Below are 17,516 nucleotides of genomic sequence, written 5' to 3'. Positions count from 1 at the left end.
AAGGAGATGATCATAGTTGGATCGAAGTTTGTTGATCATGTTAGCAAACTCAAGACTTACTTGTTCAAACTTGAGTTTTTGCGTTCCTTGTAGTTGATTCTTCTCCGTCTTGCTTCTACCTTTCTTGGTTGGAGGTTGTTCTTATAAAAACTTAGTGGAGTGCAACTTGCTATTTTTGAATGAAAACTTGTCCACTCTATCTTTTATTTGGAAACTGATCTTGGCACTCCTAGCATGGATGGTTGCTTTAGCAATGTGTAAGAAAGGACATCCCAGGATGATGGGAGCCTTTACATCATGGCCGGTATCCAAGACCACGAAGTCCACGGGTCCGTACGAGGTTCCAACTCGTATACGTACATCTTTTGCAATCCCTTTGACTTTGCGAATGGACTGGTTTGCAAGCTTCACAAGCATGGTTGTGTACAATAAATTACCAAATTATAAAATGTGATCATATATTACCTTTGGCATAACATTGACACTTGCACCAAGGTCGCAAATAGCTTCTTCAAAATCATGAGGTCCAATCTTAATTGGAATGGCAGGTCAGTCCAAAGTCACCTTTCTTTTCAGGCATGGATTCATCCTGCCATCCTCCAGAACTTGCTTCTTTGTAGAAATCTGTATTGTGTATCTCGACAAGGTTTGTAGTTCTTATTTCTTCCGATTGTCCCGAATCTAACCGTTCTCATTTGACGGAACAACAACCGCCAGCTGAGCTATTTGTGATTCTAACATTTTATTAAAGCTAAGCTAGTTTTTCATGGCAGATGAGAAACTATCCATTTTATTATTTATGTTTTCTAAGACTTTGTTAGTAGAAGCTAGTTTTCTATATAATCCTTCCATAATTTTAGCTTGTCCATAGACTAAATCTTTCAAGGATAATTGATTATTGGAGTTATTGTAATTATTACCTTGATAGTTACATTGATAAGTAGGCCTCTGTTGTTGACCCCATCCTTGATTCTTTTGAGGACGATAGTTGTTGTTGTTGATGAAGTTTACATCCTCTTGGGTTTCGGGACAGTTGTTTCCTGAATGTCCAGTGTTTCCACATTCTTCACATGTCATGCGGGAATCATGAATCTGCATGACATCTTGCTTCTCATTGGCTCGGTCTTCGAGCCTCTTTGTTAGCAGGTCCATCTTGGCAGACATCATGTCTACCTCCTTGACTGCATGCATACCTCCACTTCTCTTAAGGGTTTGAAGACGTTCTTCAGACCATCCTTGGTTGGAGGCCATCTTCTCAACAAGAGCTATTGCTTGTGGGATTGTGAGTTATAAGAATGCTCCTCCAGCAGCAGCATCCATATTTTCATAGGCGCTGTTAATCAACCCATGGTAGAAAGTTTGCATGGGTAGCCAATTCTCCATCCCATGATGAGGACATTATGATATGTAATCTTGAAAGCGTTCCCATGCCTCAGGGACAGATTCATCATATTGTTGTTGAAAGCTTGAAATTCTTCCACATAGAGCGTTGGTTTTGCCCACGTGGAAAAACTTTGATAGGAAAGCATTGGAGCACTTCGTCCATGAATTGATGTTGTCTTTATTGGCGTAGAACCATTGCTTTTCCTTCCCCAAAAGTGAAAATGGTAAGAGGCGAAGTAATATGGCATCTTGGGTGGCTCCTTTGATAGTGAAAGTGCTGCAAATCTCCAGGAAATGTTGGAGATGAGCACTCACATCTTCATGTGCCTTTCCACAGAATTGGTTGGCTTGCACAATGTTGATGAGAGCTGGCCTGAGTTTAAATGCATTATCTCTGATGTTGACTGTCGGTCCAGTATGAATGTTGGCCGCACTTGGAACAGAGAATTCACAGAGGGTCTTGTCAGCCATGATCTAAAAAACTAGTGTTGAGCAACCTTCTCTCTGTTTTTCTTCCAAAGCTGAAGTTGAAACTTGCCTGGATTTTTGAACTTTAGTCCTTCTAATTAGAGCTTCTACATTTTCAATGTAGTTTTTTGGAAGGTCAAAACTAGACATACATTACCCTGCATAAGATATGAATAGACAAAACAAGGATAAGCCTGCTAAAGCAGTGGTGAATGGTTTTTTATCACATCCATAAGTTAAAGTTTATCAATACTCTTTTGATTGCCTAGCTACCTTCCCCAGCAACGGCGCCAGAAATGCTTGTTGACATTTCTTAGCATCGCTACTATAGATGTAATCTCTAGCAATGACACCAGAAATGCTTGTGGTATTTATGTGACTTAGGAAGATATGAAATTCTACAAGCGCACAGATATACCATTGTAACACTTCACCGAGAGTATTCTAGGTATCGTTATTTATATTTTTACCACAGGGAAGGTCTTGGCAAAGAATATTGATTACTTTCTTATGATGGATCAATAAACCAAACACTTACTCTAGACAGGGGTAAACCAAGAGATATAATAATATATGAATGATAAATGTAACACTCAGAGTACTCCATAAGATAGCAATAGCAAGTCTAAGTAGATACAAGAAAGATTAATTCCTAAGTTATTCTAGTCACAAGTCAAAGCATACAATGATGTGCATATATACTTAGCAATAGCCAAAAGATTAACTCAATATCTATGCATAAGGGACATTACTAAAGAAGAGCAAGAACAGAGCTTGACTACCTCCGTCGCAACCGGGTCCTACTTGGCCTACAGACGGGAGGTGGACTACAAAGGACTCAACAAGGTTGTCACCCTCAATATCTACCACACGATCTGGAATGTAGGGTGCATCCATAGGTAAACAACGTATAAGCACCACGCTTACACAATGTCGACCACTCACCCCGTTCATCAACAAGAATGAGCGCTTTACGATCCTATGCATAAACATAATGATAACTCAAACTACACTAAGCATATAATCAAAATAAACTAAGAACATGATAACTAAGAACATAGCAAATATGAAGAATAATGTCATAGCAAATGTATGAATAATATAGGATACAGGGCTATAACAAGCTGAACTCTGACAGGATCAGGAATCTAAGCGGGAAGCTTGACTCTCTAGATCCAACTTAGCTAGCTATGCCTATGAATATTGGTGTAGGGAGCTCTGAGGTTGAATGATCTCTGGGATGTTGAATGAATGATTCGGAATGCCTTCTAGAGGAGGTAGGGGGCTCCTTTTATACGGGGCACCAGGCATCCTGTGGGCCCATGAATCAGTGGCAACTCATCATCTCGTCCCTTGATTTGAACCGACCTTGATCTACTGCAAAGATGGACTCTCAAAGGCGGTGGGGAACCGACCTTCAAAGCGAGGGCCGATAGGTGGCCCCCATAGGCCGGTCGGCCTATAGGTGGGGCCTGCTGGCCCCTCCCTGTGTCGGTTCAGGTCGATTCTCGGTGATTTGCCTTGAACGGTGGATTAGAGGTCCTCTAAGTCGGTTTCATCGTGGGTGATCGTGATTTGCTCTGACGAATAGGTCCACTTTGCCTGTTTTCTGATTAAATTCTCCTGCATACATAAATTCACCAACACTTGTGGAATTTGTTAGTTTAAACCCCTAAACCTACGTTGGTTATCATATTCATTCGGTTTTGCATGTTATATTGACGGTTAAAAATGAGGTTTAACGACCGTCAACAAAATATGTTTCTCAAGTTATTTGTGCTTATGAAAACTATACTATCTAAATGCACAAAAGGTTGCTAGAGGCCAAGGTATGTGTTTACATTGAAATATTTAAATACTGCAGTTCATCTAGGACCCTTGGATGCTAGTGTGTGCATTTGTGTGACATAGGATAGAAATTGTGAAAACCTAACTAGATGTTACTTTGTGTAGGAGTTTTGCAACATATTTGGTCTTGGTCTTTGTGACCTAGTCATGTCAAAAGTGATTATTGTTTCTCTTGCTTGATTGATTGGCTAATGACCATTGACATGTCTATCTCAAGTCCACAAATCTTTATCTAGATTTATTCTCCCATCTCTCAAGCTAAATCTACAAAAGGCAAAGAAACACGGATTTAAGACGAATGCCTATAAATCCTTCTATCTCAAAGTGCTAATATTTCAATAATCACAAGTGAGAAATATTTGTTGGACTATGCAAGTATGGATTTTATATAAGATGATTGAATGGACACAAAAGTTTGGAAGAAAATTATTGGAGAAAAGAAGAAAGAAAAATAATTAGAAAAGAACAAATATTGGAAGAGAAAAAGGCCTTCAGAGTTGGGCCGACTCCTCCTTCTCTCACTCCCACAGACGCCATCTCCTTCTCTCCAGTTTTCACAGTGCAGCACTCTCCCATGGTGACCATGAAAAGAAGAAGAAGACCCCTCCATTGATCTCTTTCCTTAGGGCAAAGGAGCAAGATTGCTCTCGGCTAGGCCGGCCTCTCGGTCGGCTAAGCCGGGATTTGTGCCCCTGATCCTCCCCAAGCTCTCCTCATCTCTTCCAAGGTACAAGAAGGCTCTTCTCGCCCGATCCCTCTTTGTAGGCAATATATTTAGATTTCACTTGGTGGAAAGGTTGCTAGTAGTGCCTAGATTATATGGATGGAATTTGGATTGAGTCCCATGGCGACATTGGTAGGAACTCTGACTTGAAGTTTGGTGGGCAAACCCGGCTGGGCCAGGATGGCATGCTGGCCAGGCCGCCGTGCCGGCTAGGCCAGAATGTGAGGTCGGCCAGGCTAGGTTTGGCCTGAAAATTCCAAATCAGAGTTTGTGCAAGTATGGTTCAAGCCTCTCGTTATCTCATATATCTTGCTATTCAAAATCAGTTTGAGGTTGTTACCAATGTCTCTATATGTATTAGCAATAAAGAGAAATTTTTGTAGAGATATAAATTGACTTAGTTGCAAAATTAGTCTAGTTATGTTTCGATTGAAAAGTCTCTTTAATGCTAGTATACATATTCTCAGCAATTGATCCATGCAAAATCAGTGCCTATTATCTGTGAACTAGCAGTAGGAAGAATTTTTTTGTTAAAATGAGCTAGACTTGGTCTCATGGCCATGTCTTGTGAATTTCCATAGAAAAATCTCTCTAATGCTAGTTTACATATTCTCCAAATTTATCATTGCCAAATCATGTCAGAGGTCTTACGCTACTTTGAATATACTTGCTGTGGCCTTAGGGATAGTATGGAGAGAAATCATTTGCGCACTTATGAGAGGAGGACAAAGGCAAGACATGAGGTCAATCCAGATGCTGAGAGTTCAGGTGCAGAGGCAGTTGATCCTGTTGTTCCACCAGCAGCTCAGGGGACAGATGTGTCAGGTCCTGCTTACATGACAAGGAGTGCCACAGGAGCATAGAGGAGAGTCTCATTTGCTGACACTTCTATTAGTGAGATTGAGGATGATGATGGTGACTCTAGTGATGATGACAGAGAAGAGGATGAGGACTACAGGGTTGAGCATAGGCTAGGCAAAGGCTCAGCAAATACAGATGATGATGGAGGAGGAGGAGGAGGAGGAGGAAGAACAGCAAGATGATGGTGAGCAGCAAGCACCAGATGATGAACCTCCTCCAGTCTTCAAAATTCATCCATCTCATGGTCCACCCAGGCACAAGAGCCTGAGTCACCACCACTGACGACATTTGAGAGTTATCATGAGCAGTGGCAGCAGGAGGACCCTTACTCACAGTACTACGGGACTAAGTCGTCTACGACCTATGGCTTTGTGCCTACCCAGCAGGCCGGTCCTTCTACAGTTCCTCCAGTTTACATAGGTCCAGCTTACTCAACACCAGTCTACAGTTTAGCACCAGTCTACAGTTCAGTGTCACCATACTCTTCAGCTCAGACAGAGGCAGCATGACCTTCAGCAGCCAAGGAGTTTGCACAGTCTGCTGCAGCTTCTCTCTTTGGCTAGTGGATTTGCTCCCCACCAGTTTTCAGCTCCATATACTCAGACAGGACCGACTCCACATTGGCAGACAGGCAGTAGCAGTGGTGGTTCTTTCTTTGATGATGCAGGGGGCAATGGCAGTCATGGTGATGCTTGATTCCAGTGAGGACGTCTCCAAATCAGTTTCTGTTCTTCTCTTTTTGATGATGTGATGACAAAGGGGGAGAAAGAATGTGGATTAAAGCTTCATGTTTATCTTGTATATGCTGATTTGGATGAGTTTGTGTGAGATTTGAGACATTGAGCTTTATTGTAATATTCTTGTGAGAGATTATGACTTTGGATGTGTCATTATACTCTTCAGCTCAGACATAGGCAGCATGACCTTCAGCAGCCAAGGAGTTTGCACAGTCTGCTGCAGCTTCTCTTTGGCTAGTGGATTTGCTCCCCACCAGTTTTCAACTCCATATACTCAGACAGGATCGACTCCACATTGGCAGACAGGCAGTAGCAGTGGTGGTTCTTTCTTGGGTAAAGTCCAATTTACACCCTCCAACTTGCACCAAAGTCCGGATTTCAACCTCGAACTTCAAAAATGGACAACTTTGGCCCTCCAACTCTCGAAAAAGTTCAACTTTCAGCCAGCCGGTTTTGTGGGTGAACAGTAACTTTTGCTATTTTCGGGACCGCCGAAATTTTATATTATTTTTTCGAGCATCTTAACGTCCTTAAATGAAAAAACTCAAAACTACAAAGTTGTAGATCTCATCGAGGTCTACAATTTATATATATAAATTATCTTCATCTGACATCGTATTGAAGCATTTTCTATTTTTTGAAATTTGAATCTCATCACGCGATAAAATATGGTGCTGAAATTTTATATTATTTTTTCGAGCATCTTACTGTCCTCAAATGAAAAAACTCAAAACTACAAAGTTGTAGATCTCATCGAGGTCTACAATTTACATATAAAAATTATCTTCATCTGACATCATATTGAAGGGTTTTCTATTTTTTGAAATTTGAGTCTCATCACGCGTGAAACAATTTTGTTGCGTGATGAGAGTCAAATTTCAAAAAATAGAAAACCCTTCAATACGATATCAGATGAAGATAAGTTTTATATGTAAATTGTAGACCTCGATGAGATCAATAACTTTGTAGTTTTGAGTTTTTTCATTTGAGGACAGTAAGATGCTCGAAAAAATAATATAAAATTTCAGCACCATATTTTATCATGTGATGAGACTCAAATTTCAAAAAATAGAAAATCCTTCAATACGATGTCGGATGAAGATAATTTTTATATGTAAATTGTAGACCTCGATGAGATCTACAACTTTGTAGTTTTGAGTTTTTTCATTTGAGGACGTTAAGATGCTCGAAAAAATAATATAAAATTTCAGCGCTTCCGAAAATATTAAAAGTTACTGTTCACCCACAAAACCGCCAGTAGGTTGAAAGTTGAACTTTTTCGAGAGTTGGAGGGTCAAAGTTGTCCGGTTTTGAAGTTCGAGGTTGAAATCCGGACTTTGGTGCAAGTTGGAGGGTGTAAATTGGACTTAACCCTTCTTTCTTTGATGATGCAGGGGGCAATGGCAATCATGGTGATGCTTGATTCCAGTGAGGATGTCTCCAAATCAGTTTATGTTCTTCTCTTTTTGATGATGTGATGACAAAGGGGGAGAAAGAATGTGGATTAAAGCTTCATGTTTATCTTGTATATGCTGATTTGGATGAGTTTGTGTGAGATTTGAGACATTGAGCTTTATTGTAATATTCTTGTGAGAGATTATGACTTTGGATGTGTAATAATCTAGCACTTTATCTATCCCGTGGACTTGGGGAACTTGTAATGTGTGCTACTTTGTGTGCTTGAACTCCATCTTTTTTATCTAAGGGTTGCATGTTAGTGTGATATATATGTCATGTGATGGTGTATGTTTCTATATTTATTTGTTGGTTGATATACTTGTCATATGCATCACGGTTTATTATTTGCTATCACACACTTGTTGCACCCCACAGATGCAATGATTTAGGGGGAGTTTCCTATTTATTTTGATATGTGCAAATTGGCATTTGACGCCACATATGAATATAACACATATGCATATATCAAGGGAGAGCCTCTCATAAATCATTGAACCCAAGAGCAAAAATTTTATATCATTTGTAAGTTTTAATCGGGGTTGTCATCAATCACCAAAAAGGGGGAGATTGAATGTGCATCTAGGCCCTTATGGGTTTTGGCGCATTGAATGACAACATGATTAAGGGACTAATAACATTTATGAGACTTGCAGGTATTTAGTCCCAGGTTGTTTATTATGTGTTGGACTCATATAATGTGTGGTGATCATATAAATGTCAATTTGAGTTCAAGATTTATTGTGAAGCAAGGTTTTGCAAGCAAGTGTGATATCAAATAAATGAGACATAAAGTATTGCATATGGAATGGTCTCGATTATAAAGCTTGCAAGAACAAACATCAAAGATAGTTGTCAAGCTTGTGAGGATTATTTGAAACAATCTTGTTCAAGCACAAGACAACAATGCAAATGAAATGTTATTCAAATCATGGTCAGAAGCATTGATGAGACATGTTAATCTTGAGATGGTGAAGATAGCAAGCAAATCTCTTTGAGGTACTAAGCGAAAGGTGAAGGGCAAGCGATGGCTTGGTGGCCAATGGACCTAGCTAAAAGTGAAGAAGGAATTTACTTGCATTTAGTCGAGGCATTAATCAAGTGGTGTTTGTCAATGTGGAAGATCCAATCAAATGTTCAAAGTGACTTGAAACCTTCGACACAAGTCACATGCTCAAGATGGACAAGCTCAAGAAATTAAAGTGATGAAGATCCTCAACAATTCAATAATCAAAGTGGCAATCAAAACTGAAATGAAGAAAAGCTCAAGTGGAGATTAAAGTTTTATTTTTATTTTAGTTGAGTTAAGTTTGCCACACTATCTAGAGGGAAGCATCACTAAAGGTCGAGACAAGTAAAGGTGCTCAGGAAAAACCTAGAGACAAATCTTAAGAGAGAGTGAGAAGAAACCCTTGCTCTCTGCCTACCCTAAAGCCGGCCAGGCCGGGTTGGGATGCCGGCCAGGCCGGGTTGGGATGCCGGCTAGGCCGGGATCCTGGCTAGGACGAGTTTGGTGGCCGGCCAAGCCTGTAGCACCCTAATTTTGCATTTTCAAAAAAAATAGTCAAATTGATTTATTTAAGCAATTTATGTCAGCATTCAAACATAGGAAAGTAATAATTTTTATAAAAACTAAAATCAAATATAAGATTAGCTACAAGTGATGTATACATGCAGATGCATATTATTTTGTGAATGTTTGGTATTGATCAAAAATTTCAAAGAGAATTGAAATTTGAATTTAAAATGCTTTTGGAAATTTTGTTTGAAAAAAGAAAAAGGAAAATTCTTCTTTTCTCCCTTCCTGGATTTTCGGCCCAGCCGAGCAGCCGCGTCAGCTCGGCCCTCCTTGCCTCCCCCTGGCGTCCCGCGCCGCCCAGCCCCGCTCCGGTCCAGCAGCCACGCCAACCCAACTCCACGCCGGCCCATGTCGCGCACGCTGCTGGCAACCGCAGCTGCACCAGCCTCGCTAGCCCAACTCGGGCAACCGCCGCTGCCGCACTCCTTTCTTTTTCAGCCGCTGACAGCCCGGCCCCGCCCGTCAGCACGTTTCCCCAACCTCCCGCTCGCCTCGTGCCGGTCTAACTGGTCAACAGCAACCCTGCTGCTGCTCCCCGCGCCCGATCTTCTCGCGTCGTGGGAGCGCCCCTCCCCGCGCCTGGCCTCTTTAAAATGGAGCCGCGCCCGAGCCGTCCCCCTGCTGCCGCTCCCTGCTCCACTTTCTTGCTCTCGCTGACGCCTCAGAGCCCGTAACCGGCGCACGGAGATCACCGAAGACCGCCGTCCGCCGTCTGCGTCGCCGTCTTCCCCGAGCCAACTCCGACTCCGATTTCTCTCGCTGTGAGCCTCGCCATGCTTCCCTCTACCTCCCCATGCATTCAATTCATTGTTTCATGGCCCCTAGAGCTCTAACCGCATGTGCCAAGGATCTCCGACCGCCGTCCATGGCGACCGCCGCCACGGCCGCACCCTCTGGCCACCTTTTTGGCCTAGCCGTGATCCCCTGCTCCTCCGCATCTTCCCGGTGCTTTCGGATATGCTTTACATGGACTGTGGCCCCCCTAACCGAGCTCATCGGCGAGCCTTCGCCGTCGGCCATGGCGCCTGGCCGCCTGGAGCTACTGTTCCGGCCGCCATCATTTTCTCTCTCCCCCGGATCCATTTCTGGCCAATCATTTCTAATCCGACGGCCACCAGTGACTGATACCCCTTCGTGGGTCAATTTGTTTAAGAGCCCCTCCCTTTTCCCGAAATAGAACCTGCAGTCCAACGCGCATTTCCCCGAGTACGCATTCTTGTTTTGAAAGCGTAAAGTTCACTGCTTTAGTCTAAATACGTTTTCAGTATTTACAGAAATGCCATTTCAACTGTTTTGCTTATAAAATTGTCGTTTTAGCTCCGAATTGATCCGTTCGAATCGCGTTAGCTTCGTAATTTCATAATCTACATGTTAGAGTCATTGTTAGTCAAGTTTGGAACTTTTTAATTTCATGGTTAGATTTAATTAAATATATTGCTATAGGGAATCCTGTTTAAATCATAACTTTCGCATTTTAGCTTTGTTTTTCGTGAACGTCGCGTTGACGTGATCGTAGTGAGACGTAGATTATTTTCACAAACATTTTATCTTGCTTTATATACTATTGGTGTACTGTTCTAATGATAGGAATGTTTGCTTTGCATGAATGCTTTTGGAATGTTGTATGTTGCCGTGTTGGTCGCGTTCAGACGGTGAGGAGAACGTTGGAGACCAAGAATTCTTCGACGACCAGCAGGACCAGCAAGAGTTTGTGAACCAAGGCAAGTATAGCATGGGCCTACCTTGATGTCCTATTTCACTTTAATCAATTACTCATGTGCATGTATCTAATTTTGATAACCCTAAGGACATTCTAGACATTTGATGGCTTGTTCCCTTGACTCCTATGGGGTAATTGCATATGGGTAGACTGCTAGTGCTCTAACTGAACATGATCTACATGATAATGAATGATTCTATGGAACTAAAAGTTTAACATGATTTATAACAACTGTTCCATAGGGCGAAGGTGCAAATGACTTTTGATCATGTTGCGCTCGGCCCTCCATAAGGACTTATCTATAGGCAAAAGCTGGGACTGACAGTGCAACCGGGAGTGTCATATGGCTCTGACTTTAGCTCAGTAATAGGATCTTTTCTAGCTAGTTAGAGGTTACCTTTATGGCGCAAAAGGGGCTTGCCACGTTGGGTATAGGGCTGCCTCTGTTCCTATGTGTATAGCCGCGATGGATATGTGTCATAGGAAAGGGGGGTTCCTACATCTGCCTGCCAAGGAAACCTAGCGCCCCTAACTTGTTAGAAAAACCTATGAAATGGCTTCATAGTGTACCCTGCCCGCTCACCTTGGCAGTGACATGGGAGTAATTAACCCATGCATATGGGAATCACGACTCGCGGTGAATATGCACCACCTCTGCAGAGGGTAACAAACTGTTATAACAGCCGTGCTCACGGTCACGAGCGGCCCGGAAAACTCACAGAATAACTGGCTACTTGTTGTGGATCATTTAAGTTGTTCTATGATGATATATGGTACACTTGACCCTGATATATGTTCTTATGGGATTAAATAGGAGCTTAAGCATAATTTGATAATATCAGATAATAAAAGCTTGTCATACTAAAAATGCTAACTGTAGTAAACCAGTGTCAACCTTTTGAGCTTCATAACCCCATGTTAACTTGTTAAGTACGGGATGTACTTACGCTTGTTTATTTTCTTTATTGGATAAAAATCCCGGATGGGTAACAGATGACAACGGGTATGAGGAATTCTCTGAGGATTTTTAGGCTTGTGGTCAACCAGTTGACCTTCCCTGTGATGAAGCCCCACGAGAGAGTTATCTTTTTATATTCCGTTGTGTGATGTTAGACTATGTTATATTATGAATTTGATGTAAGCGACACCGTGATGATACTTTATGTAATTTGTCAGCTTGTTTGTGTGATTGATCCCTAGGCACACATGAGTTTTGTGCATTCAATTTTATCCTTAAAATTGGGTGTGACAAATTGGTATCAGAGCCATGTTGACTATAGGACGCAAGCCTAGTTAGAAAACGGTCGTTTTAGCATCTTTGCTCCTCTGGTTTCTTGCTTACTGTCTTATTCTTGTTATTTTATTAAAACATTTATGCTTTTCATACCTTAATCTATTATATAAAATTGTTGATTCTAATTCTATCTCACTTTAAATCTATAGATGTCTCATAACCCGAAGACTGCTAGCCTCAGCACTGCTGGCTATCGTGCCCTGTTCACCCCATGTGCTCCACAGGCGGAGAAGGAGATTGTGATCATCTCCGACGACGAGGAGATGGCTACCCCGATGCCTGCACCTGCTCCTACTCCAGCTGTCGCACCGGTCTATCCTGTCGTAGCTTCACCTGAGGAGTCGACAGCTACTTTCCCTACACCTACACCATCCCCAGCTATCCCCGTGGTGGATGAGGAGATTGGCTAGAAGTGCAAGTACTACTTCAAGCCAGCCCCAGAGACGGCCTACTACCACACCCTCCTCACTCACATGCTGGACGACTACTACCTCGATTTGCAAGCCTCCATCAGCTACCACTGTGTCGAGTACCAGCATCCATTGGAGGCTACCTTCTGGAAGGTAGAGCTGGTGGTCACCGCCTAGAACGACATCAAGAATGGACATGAGGTGGAGACTGTCCACCGTGCCCCTGCCAGGAGAGCCCATGCCTTGGATGGCATGGAGGATGCAGCACAGGACGCCTACATCCACTGCCATGGTCGTCGCTTTGAGGCCATGAGGGAGGATCGCTTCAGGTTCCTTCCTCGCAATGATCATGAGGGTGTTTGGCAGGTCTTGGCTCCACCAGAGAGTGACCCAACTCTGGAAGCAACGATGCAGCATGTCCACGCTATGCAAGGGGTGGATGAGGAAGTCAAAGGAGAACTGCGTGCATCCCAGAGAGCTGAGAGACGTCTCCAGAAGCAAGTGGATGAACTTCGAGCTCAACTTGGGCAGACATCCATCTACAAGAAGAAGCGCCGATCCTTCACCATGATTGACACCGCTCCATAGGTGTTAGGTGCCTTGATCTAGATTACCACGTCGTTAGTTCGTGTTTCATATTTAGTCTTGTTTGGTCTTGTGAACTTGGATGATTAGATGTTTAATTTGTGAACTTGGTTGATTTGGTATTTATTTGATTGCTGGAAGTTTGTGGGCATGTCCACAACTTCCTTAGATTGGAACCTTAAGTTTAGAATGAAATCTTAATGCAGATGTTTCACTTTATCTTATCTCTACTGTGCTGATTTCTAGAGCAGCCTGTGTTCTTTATCTGGTATCTCGAAATATGGGCAGTCAAAAATTCTGAAATTTTTGTGGAGATAACTAGACCTCTGTATCTTTCAAATGTCTCTGGAATCACATCAATATCTATTCAGGTTTGTGAGATCTAGCTGACACAAGTTGATGTTCCTGCGCTGCCTGGAACCCAAAACAGATTTGGTTTAGCGCTACTTTTGACCATGTGTATGTCAGAATCTGTAAAAGTGATCTAAATAAAAGTTGTAGCTCATCTCCTAAGCTTTCTAACAAATCTTGGTGCACCTCTATTGGATCTCTGAAACTCGAGTTATAACAGTTTTACTGAACTGCTGAATTTGAATCTTGTCCAGAAAATTCTCAGCATTGTTTCTTATCTTTTGTAAGCTCTCTATAATTTGGAAAATCTCTAAATTTTGCGCATTTGTTGGAAAATAGATGGCCGCAAGAGGAGGAAGAGGCAAAGGCCGTGGTCGTGGGCGTGATGCTCTCATAAATCCACCACCAACGCCACCTGTGACCATGGAACAAATATTGGGAATGCAAGCGCAGCTGATGCAAGCTATGATGCAGCGCTTGGACAATGAACCTGCAAGAGGACCACCGCCTGTTCAGGTCAGAGATAAGCGGGGAGAGTTTATGAAAGGTCATCCACCGGTGTTCACCCATGCCTCAGACCCTATGGAGGCAGATGATTGGTTGCGTGCTGTGGAGAAACAACTGAACATAGCACAATGCAACGATCTTGAGAAGGTGTTGTACGCTTCTGGGCACCTCCAAGGAGCTGCTCAGGATTGGTGGGAATCATTCCAGTTTGGACGTCCCAACAATGCTCCTGCTATCACCTGGTAGGAATTCAAGGATAATTTCCGATCTTATCATATCCCTGATGGACTCGTGGAACTAAAGCAAGAAGAATTCAGGTCCCTCAAGCAAGGATCCATGACTGTGGCGAAGTATCGGGACAAGTTCGCACAACTATCACGTTATGCTCCAAATGATGTAGCGGACGACAAGGATAAGCAACGCCGTTTCCTCAAGGGACTCTATGATGGACTGCAGCTCCAGCGGATGTCTAATACTTACCCTAACTTCCAGTCTTTGGTGAATCACGCTATCGTGATTGACGATAAGCACAAGGAGATGGAAGCTAAGAAGAGGAGGCTACAAGGGCAAGCTTCTGGAAGCAACACTCACCCACGTGCTTATCCCCAGCAAGGTTTTCAGTAGAGGAATCAAGGACCAACTCACTAGGGAAACCATGGTCAGTATCCTCAGCGGAACTAGTTCCAGCAACGCCCCCACTACCAGCAATAGTTTGGAAATCAGTGTCCCCCGCAACAGACCAGCAATCCTGCAACACACCAGGGAGTGCCCAACAATGCTCCTGTGAAGAGTGGTGCACCCAACAATCTCAATGCCTACTACTGATGAAGAGAAGTAGGTCACTATGCTCATCAGTGCCCTAAGAAGCAGAACCAACAAGCACCTCAGAACCAGACTGGCAATCAGAAGTTCAATGCCCGACCACCTCACACTATAAAGGTGAACTATGTGTCATCTGATGTAGCTCAGGAGACGCCTGAGGTCATGTTGGGTACGTTCAGCGTCAACTCTATCTCTGCTACCGTACTTTTTGATTCTGGTGCTTCACATTCTTTTATCTCCCAAGCTTTTGTTAGAATGCATAGCATACCTTTGTGTGCCATGAAAAACCCCATACTAGTAAATTCCCTGGGAGGTAGTATGCCAGTTTCTTATTGGGGCCCCTCAACTAGCATTTCCTTAAGGGGGGTAGACTTCAAAGTGAAGCCTATTGTGTTGAGAACAGCAAGAATTGATCTTATTCTGGGAATGGATTGGATGAAACAACACCGGGCAGTGATTCAGTGTCAGGAGAAATCTGTGGTTGTGACATCACTCAATGGAGATAGAATCTACGTAGAAGTGGTAGTACAAGCTCAGCCTATAGCCACAGTGAATCAGCTAGATGGTGAAGCCAATGAACAAGATCGTGTCGTGGAGGAGTTCCTGGATGTCTTCCCCGATGACTTGCCAGGTATGCCACCTGACCGAGACATTGAATTCATTATTGAATTGTTACCTGGAACTGCACCAATAGCTAAACATCCATATAGAATGGGAGTTAATGAATTAGAAGAGCTTAAGAAACCACTAAAAGAGTTGCAAGAAAAAGGTTTCATATGCCCCAGTTCTTCCCCATGGGGGGCACCTATGATCTTTGTGGATAAGAAGGATGGTAGTCAACGGATGTGTGTGGATTACTGTTCACTGAATGAGGTTACAATCAAGAATAAATACCCTTTGCCTAGGATTGATGATTTGTTTGATCAGTTGAGAGGAGCCCATGTGTTCTCCAAGATTGATCTTCGCTCGGGTTACCATCAGCTTAAGATACGAAACTCGGACATACCCAAGACAGCATTCACAACACGGTATGGATTATATGAGTACACCGTTATGTCTTTTGGATTGACCAATGCACCTGCATACTTCATGTATCTGATGAATAAGGTGTTCATGGAGTTTCTAGATAAATTTGTGGTGGTATTCATAGATGACATACTAATATTCTCCAAGACTGAAGAAGAACATGCTGAACATATAAGGTTAGTCTTGCAAAAGCTTAGAGAACATAAGTTGTACGCTAAGCGGAGCAAGTGTGAGTTTTGGTTGAAGGAAGTCTCTTTTCTAGGTCATGTTGTCTCCAATGGTGGAATAGCAGTGGATCCAGGCAAAGTGCAAGATGTATTGAATTGGAAACCACCAACAACTGTAAGTGAGATTCGAAGCTTTTTGGGATTGGCTGGATACTACAGAAGGTTCATTGAAGGTTTTTCCAAGCTAGCCAAGCCTATGACAGCTCTGTTGGAAAAGAATGCTAAGTATGTATGGTCGGATAAATGCCAGGCAAACTTTGATGAGCTAAAGAAGAGATTGACTACAGTTCCAGTATTAATTCTGCCCGATTTAAGCAAGAACTTCTCTATATATTGTGATGCATCCCGTTTGGGCCTTGGATGTGTGCTTATGCAAGAAGGAAGAGTGGTGGCATATGCATCTAGACAACTAAGGAAGCATGAGTCGAATTATCCTACTCATGACTTGGAATTGGCAGCTGTGGTTCATGCTTTGAAGATCTGGAGACATTATCTAATTGGACATAAGAGTGATATCTATACTGATCATAAGAGTTTGAAGTATATCTTTACCCAATCAGATCTGAATCTGAGACAACGTCGTTGGTTAGAATTGATCAAAGACTATGATTTGGAAGTGCATTATCACCCAGGAAAGGCAAACGTAGTAGCTGATGCACTTAGCAGAAAGAGCTATGCCAATGGACTTCAGATGACATCTATGTCAGCAGAGTTGTGTGCTGAAATGGAGTATCTCAATTTGAATTTTGTCACTAATGCAATGGAATTGGTGATAGAGCCTACTTTGGAACAAAAGATACGCAAAGGTCAATTGGAGGATGAAAAACTTAAGGAGATAGCAGAGAATGTAGTGCTTGGAAAGGCACCCGGATTTAGAATGGATGAGAATGGCACTCTTTGGTTCAGAAAAAGGATATGTGTACCTAAAGTGAAGGCTATCCGTGATGCAATTCTGCAAGAGGCCCATGAGTCTGCTTATTCTATACATCCTGAAAGTACCAAGATGTATTTAGATCTCAAGGAGAAGTATTGGTGGTATGGTTTGAAGAGAGATGTGGCAGAGTATGTGGCTTTGTGTGACACTTGTCAAAGAGTGAAAGCTGAGCATCAAAGACCTGCAGGGTTACTATAACCAATGAAGATTCTTGAATGGAAATGGGAAGAAGTTGGTATGGATTTTATAGTAGGATTGCCCCACACTCAAAGAGGCTATGATTCAATATGGGTAATAGTGGATCGACTCACCAAGGTTGTCCACTTTTTACTAGTCAAGACTACCTATACAGGTGCAAGACTAGCAGAATTATACATGGAAAGAATAGTGTGCTTACATGGTATTCCCAAGAAAATTGTGTTGGATAGAGGCACTCAGTTTACATCGCAATTCTGGCATAAAGTACATAGATCTTTGGGGACAAAATTGAGTTTCAGTTCAGCTTACCACCCGCAAACTGATGGACAGACTGAAAGGATCAACCAGATTTTGGAAGATATGTTGAGAGCTTGTGCACTTCAGTAT

General features: G+C 42.6%; 1 non-coding gene across 1 annotated transcript; it reads left to right on the top strand.

The window, feature by feature from the left end:
- Positions 1-1,381: 1,381 nt before the first annotated feature.
- On the top strand, positions 1,382-1,490 carry LOC136484651 (small nucleolar RNA R71). Its single transcript, XR_010766152.1, has one exon. It is a non-coding gene; the product is annotated as a small nucleolar RNA R71 (small nucleolar RNA).
- The last annotated feature ends 16,026 nt before the right edge of the window (positions 1,491-17,516 follow it).

The sequence above is a fragment of the Miscanthus floridulus genome, chromosome 9, assembly GCF_019320115.1.
Source record: "Miscanthus floridulus cultivar M001 chromosome 9, ASM1932011v1, whole genome shotgun sequence".
Classification (NCBI taxonomy): domain Eukaryota; kingdom Viridiplantae; phylum Streptophyta; class Magnoliopsida; order Poales; family Poaceae; genus Miscanthus; species Miscanthus floridulus.
Note: the sequence above shows the minus strand (reverse complement) of the source record. Positions and strands in the feature narration are given on the sequence as shown.